The following is a 6,688-nucleotide window of genomic DNA, read 5'->3' as shown; positions in this document are numbered from 1 at the left end:
TTTCCGCATTGAAACAATGACGACTTCAACTCTTGCGTTCATAAATTGATGACGTCACGAACTCATGCCGGGCGGGTCACCGCGTTTAAAATAATCCTGGATTGGTCTCGCGCGTTTTTACCTGCTCATACTCTAGTGAACCATTTCTTCCTTAAATGAGCGGTTCTCTTCAGTTTTTGCTCCTTTTCCAAAATCCATTACAAAATAACCACGCAACTCATGATAATTGAGAACAATATATTTCGGCATGTTTATGCCACCGATGGGCTTCGAACGAAACTTACTATACCAAGGAATGAACGGAGACATGACTTACGTCTAGTGACGGAATAACTCATTCAACCCTCGACGGGGCGCGCCTGATATTTTCACATGACCGGGCGCGTGGCGTACTTTGTCAACGTTGTATACATTTACATGTTAACACTTGATTTTTGTTAAAATTCATCTTTATTTCTAGAAATTAGTTTTTAGCCCGAAGAAAGATTGTACATAATGAAACACTGACTTGCAATTTTCCACAAAAATAAAATTTTACTTCGACTCGAGTTTCGATGATACTACATCATTTAGTATCATCGAAACTCGAGTCGAAGTAAAATTTTATTTTTGTGGAAAATTACAAGTCAGTGTTTCATTATGAATCAATTCCACTCCATCTCGCTTGATTCCTCGAATTTTATAAAGATTGTACATTTACAGGTGATACAGATGTGAAGGTACGCAGGTGGTACAGGGCCGGTAGCGCGGCGTACTTTGTGCGCCACGGGTGTCGGGTTCCTCTTGCCATTCTAAACAAAATTCTACAATACTTTTTGCTTTAAACAATCACGCCATGGACATTCAAAATGACATTGCAAGCATACATGAGGCCATTCAAGAAAAGCGAAGCACGAGGTACACGGCCGATCGCGCGGCGTACTTTGTACGATACGGGAGTCGGTTCTTATTACCGATCTAAAATAAATTATATACAATGCTTCGAGCTTCGAAAACTCGCACTATTGACAGTCAAAGTACGCTGTAAGATTACACGAGGACATTCTGGACCAGAATGTACGTACAATGTTAAAACCCTTAGTTTTCGAAGATTGGCGCACTTGGTGAATCATATCCTTCGTTTAACATCGTACTATAGTAGACGTGATCATGGGAATAAAATAAAAGAAATAGACTGCAAAACAGAGAGATTTAAAATGTCATTCTTCCCTCGTACTATTAAGGATAGCAACGTTGTCTCAATTGATTGATTGATTAATGGCGTCGCTCGCTAGGATCACTCATTGCATATTTTTTCATAGTTCTAACCTTGCATGTATTTGCTCTAGGTATTACTAACCATTAGCAATTTTTTTATGAATAAGCATGTATATTTTTCTAGTGTGCATAATATTTCTATGACCGCGTGGTGTGCATGTGGCTGTCCTCTTGCATGTTGCATGTTGGTGATTGGTCACCCCCTGCCAAACACCCTAGAGGTGGCTCGCAGGGTATTATGTAGGTGTACACCAGCGCGCCCGCTCGAGGGTGAAATAATGTTGAAAAACAGCATTCCGTCGATTGACAGGCTAAGTACTAACATAGTCGCCGAAAGTACCTCTTGCTCTCGAACACTCTTGAGGTTGATTCGCCGATTGAGTGATAGCAGTGGTGGCGATTGGGTTAGTTACAGGTTAGTAGGTTCGCTGTCCTCCTCAAGAGCGTCGACCCCTCACAGTGTTTCCGATACCCCGTAATCTCCCCCACGCACAAAACCACATATATATCCATCCATCCATCCCTTCCCCTCCTAATTTCCACCCCCCACTCCAACCTACTATATCAACTCCCTCCCCGTTCCAGCCCCAAGGTCCTCCCTCGTGTGACGTGACTCACGGAGGGGCAGACCTCTTTCTTCCCGATGCCATTGACCCTAACGCATACACACCCGATTTATTCCCCACCCCCCAGATAATTCGTCCACCCCCCACCCCTCCCCGTTTCCCACTTCCTCCAAACCCCTACCCACCTGCTAATTCTCTAACTTCCCACCCTCTTCAAGCCCTTGAGCCCCGGTTCCCAATTACATTTTAACACCGTCCGTTCAAAATTTTTATAATGCTAACGCAGACCTGACGCCTTATCACATCTACAGCAGGTTTCCGCGGCGACGGTTTGATCTCAGAATTTCTTCAGGGTTTTCTTCCGCGTCAGCTTGTTTGTAGACAACAGTTTCGCTGGGTATCCTGCCAGCTATTTTCAGGTCGAAGGTGAAGACGCTGGTAGGATAGCCAGCGAAACTGTTGTCTACAAACAAGCTGACGCGGAGGAAAACCCTGAAGAAATGCAGAGAACATCTACAGCATATAAATAAAATCCTAAAATTCAAGCGTGGTGGGGAGAAAATTTTCCATTTTGAAAAAAAATACCAGCAATTTTCCACGATATAGTGCAGAGCAGATGGATTGAGAATGTCGTTTTTTCCGCGTTAGATAAGAGACTAGATAAGATAGATATTTGTAAATCCTAACGCTCTAGATAAGACCGTTAGGATTTACAAATAGGTAAGTTCACTAAGCACCTTACTAAGTTATGTATTCTTAAACCCTTAGCCACACGCGCCCGCGAGGATAGCGACAGTGCAAGCTTGCGGCTTTTTTGCCGCACTTAAATATTTTTGGTTTACCTAAATAAACATTAAAATTTTATTGTATTTTAACGCACGTGGATAACTTCTAGTACTAAAAAGCACTTTAAATAATTTTATTTAGGCAATTTTAATAGGTGATTATTAAGACATGTTTCCAAGAGGTCTGTGCCTCATGCATGCATTGGTAATCTCAGACGATCTAAAACTCCTATCTACTCGTATAGGAACTAGGCCCCTGTGACGTCACGTGGAGTGGCATCGAATGGACGCCAATCTGGCCTTTTTCAAATGAGGTTAAAATTGACCGTGGCCATTCGTCTAAACTGGGATTTCTAAAACCAAATAATTTGTATATTATGAATACACTAATGGTGGGTAACGAATCGCAATCAATGCCTTTCGTTTTCTTAGATGAAGGAAACTACCCTATTTCTAACAGCATGTTTTGAGCGATCTAGCTTAGGTGACGATGGTAGTGGTGGTGAACCCCAGATCCAATTTGAGGATTCCTAAAACAAAAATTGTTAGTAATTAACCTGGTGCGAAATGTTTAACTAGCACGAAAAGTGATAGTCCTCGTAGCCTTGCCTAAAGGTGTTAAAAAGTAGAAAGATCCTTTACCCTTAGAGTGCCGAGAAGCGCCTTCACGCTCCTATCTCTCGCGACAAGTCCTGGGCGCGCGATAGCGCTTCTCCTGCAATGTCATCCTTAGATGCAAATAGTTCACTAATCATTCAACAGACAATATTAATTTTATTTTAACATTAACTATTTTATTTAAATTATAAAAATTAACTCATATCACAAAAAAATCGTCAAATAATACATTAACTCTCTCTAACCCCAGAGCTGATTCAGGGAGAAATCAAATTTCAAGATTTTTCATTTTAAAAACTTGAAAATTTTGCACTCCATCATAATTATCGTGGCAGCTAAATATTTCGTTATTACAATTTAAACCACAAAATAATGCGTATTTTAGATATTTCCTAAATAGAGCAGAATATTTATCTATTTTTGATGTTGATTAGAAGCAGCATTGGGTTATAATGGGTTAAAAAGGCGAAATAACATGTAATAAAGATTTCCGAAAGTTTTTGGATATATACATAGAGTTGTTTTTGAGACCTAATTTTTTTCCCTAACCTACTGCAAAATCAGCAAAGGTGCCTCGGCACTTTTAGCATAGTGCCCAGAAAACCGGTAGGAACTCAACGGTTTAATGCATGCTTCCGAATCTTCCTAACAATTCTAACAACATGTTTAGCATATTCTAGCTTCATAGGCAGACTGCCTTCATAAGAAGTTAGCAATTTTTCCTCTTCCCACTTTAATCGCTTGAGGCAGAGTTTCTCATTACATTTTACCACCGACCGTTTTCAATTGTGACCATACCACCGCAGGCCTCACACCTTATCACATCTGCAGCATATAATAAAATCCAAAGATTGAAGCGCGATGGAGTGGAGATTTTCCATATTGAAATAAATATTTTAAATTTTCCACGATTGTAAAATTTATTACGACCTAGGATTCAATGCTGGTATATCTTGAAGATCTGTAGTAACACTGAAAACAAGGATGTAATAAATTTTAAAATCGCGGAAAATTGCAAGTATTTAATTCTACATCTGCAATATGTTAAGCTAGTTAAGATGGGATTCTTTACTCACTGCATCTGTGCACTGTGATTCACTGCAACCACTATTTGACAAACGATTTAAATTCATGCACATTTGTCTGCGTTGTAGGCACGCACTGGGTAATGTTTGCCTGAAACAGGAACTTCTGTCAAAGTAAGTACGGTGTCGTAGCGAGGGGGGAGGTCCGGGGGATTCGAACCACCCCTCTTCCCCCGAAATATAAAAAAAACAATTACTTTCGTTCATAAAGGGAAACAAAATATTGAAAACTCATTAACATACAAAATACTTCTTTGACAAATGAAGTTTTTTTCGATTATGAAAAGTGTTAAAAATCAGTTTAAACCCTCCACTTAGTAACCTGTTTTTTCAAAAATGTCCACCCCTAGTTGTGGACTCTTCCTCCCCCCCCCCTGTTCCCCCGGAACGTAATTCCTGGCTACCTCACAGAAGAGCTCTTAATTCTTACTACAAGTACTATTTTAAAACCCAATAAAAAAAGAAAACAAAATATTGAAAAATCATGAAGATATACAAAATATTTCTTAGACAAATGAAATATTTTTCGATTATGAAAAGTGATACAATTAGTTTAAACCCTCCACTTAGTAAATTGTTTTTTCAAAAATTTCCAACCCTGGTTATGGACCCTTTTCCCCACCGTTCTCCCCCGGAACGTAATTCCTGGCTACCTCAGAGAAGTAAGAGCTCTTAACTCTAACTACAAGTACTTCTTAAAAACCCCATCGCTCCAATCGCCTTCCTGCCCCTCCGTCCTTCCCCGAAGTCTCTTTTCACCACGCAATCCATGCTCGCCCCCCCCCCCCCCCTAATCCTCAGAACCCTTCCCACGTGCCTACGTTAAACTGATCACGTAGGTTGAGAAAGGGGCAACCCCTGCCACATGTGAGCACATTCTAATGCGGAGGCAACACGAAAAACGTGCAGCCCCCCCGAAAGCTTATGGCGTTGAGATTTACACGATTTCGCGACTGGGTTAGCACCAACCTCTTTGTTTCCAAAAATGACGGTAGTTCGTAGGTGGCAGATAGCAACGGCGGGATGTTTAATATCCTCGTCGTCACCGATGAAAATTGCCATTTCCCTTCAACGAATTTGACTACCCCCAACTATTCGCCGTAGTAAGTTATGGAATCCTTGCGGAAGATTCAAATCAAAATTTTGCCATTCGGAATTAATTCTGAAATAAATGCGTCAATTTCAAGTTTCCTGCTTTCTTGCAGACAATAAAAGGCATTTGTGTATTCCCCCCTAGATATTTTGCGTAGGGCATGTTCGTGGAAGTACACTTTCATCCTCTGGTGCATGTTGGTGATGGTTCATCCTCTGCCAAACACCTCTGTTGGTGGCTTGCAGGGTAATACTTATGTAGATACGAATCATTTGGTCATACGGAATAGACTGTTATTTTATGTGTTCACAAGTACATACAACGTATTACTAGAGAAGTACTGGAACCTTGAGTATAATTTAACGAATTAAAAATTCATACACTCCACCAAAAATTATACCCCACATCGCTCAGAAAATTGTAAATGCTTATCTGTAAGGCTTTTCCAAACGACAAACAAAAATTGCTGCTTCGTCAAACCTTCCGAAACACTTTACGAGACCGCGTGACGATAATATTCGCAAGGTCATTCACCGAAGAGTACCTTCAGCTGGCCGGGACATCGATTTTTAGCCGGGTCTCTCAGGGGTCAATATCACTCGCGCGGCTCAGCAGCTGCTCGGACGATAATTTTGTCGTCACGGAAAATAAAATTATTTCTTTTCCTTGAGCCCTTGGCCATAAGCAAAGCGACCTAAATTTGAGTATTCTTGCAGTCAGAGAACGATGGAAAATTCGTAAGCGACAATTCCAACAATTAAACATACGAATATATCGACCATTACTTGTCACAGAGACTGACTCCGTGGCGCAACGGTAGCGCGTCTGACTCCAGATCAGAAGGTTGCATGTTCAAATCACGTCAGGGTCAAATTTTTTAGGGGCCATAAGTAGGAAGGGGCTTTCTCGTTTTAATCCCGCAATAAAGGGATATTGTTATTATAATCAAAAGTAAAAAATGGGAATAAATAAAATAAATTGTGCCTCTAGCTAGGACGACTCATTGCTTGTTTTTAGTTCCCCATTCCTGCTTTATGTTCTTACCGTATTTTCTCAGCATTCCTGTTTTCCTTCTTCTTTTTAGTTTGTGCATTATGTGACCAGAGTTTCTTATTGGAACAGGTTGCATCGTTCTAACATTACAACTACTAACCAATGGCAAGACTTTTCTATGAGAATATATTTGGGTCGTGGTCTAGGGTTACATGGAGCGATACAAGCTTGATGGGAGCACACACCACCTCCTTGAATGTCCAATTATTTTTTTTGTTATTGCATGTTTTT

At 40.6% G+C, this 6,688-nt stretch overlaps 1 non-coding gene across 1 annotated transcript; it reads left to right on the top strand.

The window, feature by feature from the left end:
• Positions 1–6,203: 6,203 nt before the first annotated feature.
• On the top strand, positions 6,204–6,275 carry Trnaw-cca. The gene has a single exon. It is a non-coding gene; the product is annotated as a tRNA-Trp (tRNA).
• The last annotated feature ends 413 nt before the right edge of the window (positions 6,276–6,688 follow it).

Source organism: Ischnura elegans, chromosome 9 (assembly GCF_921293095.1).
Source record: "Ischnura elegans chromosome 9, ioIscEleg1.1, whole genome shotgun sequence".
In the NCBI taxonomy this organism is placed as follows: Eukaryota; Metazoa; Arthropoda; class Insecta; order Odonata; family Coenagrionidae; genus Ischnura; species Ischnura elegans.
The sequence above is the reverse complement of the archived record's forward strand: the minus strand, read 5'-3'. Positions and strand labels throughout refer to the sequence as shown.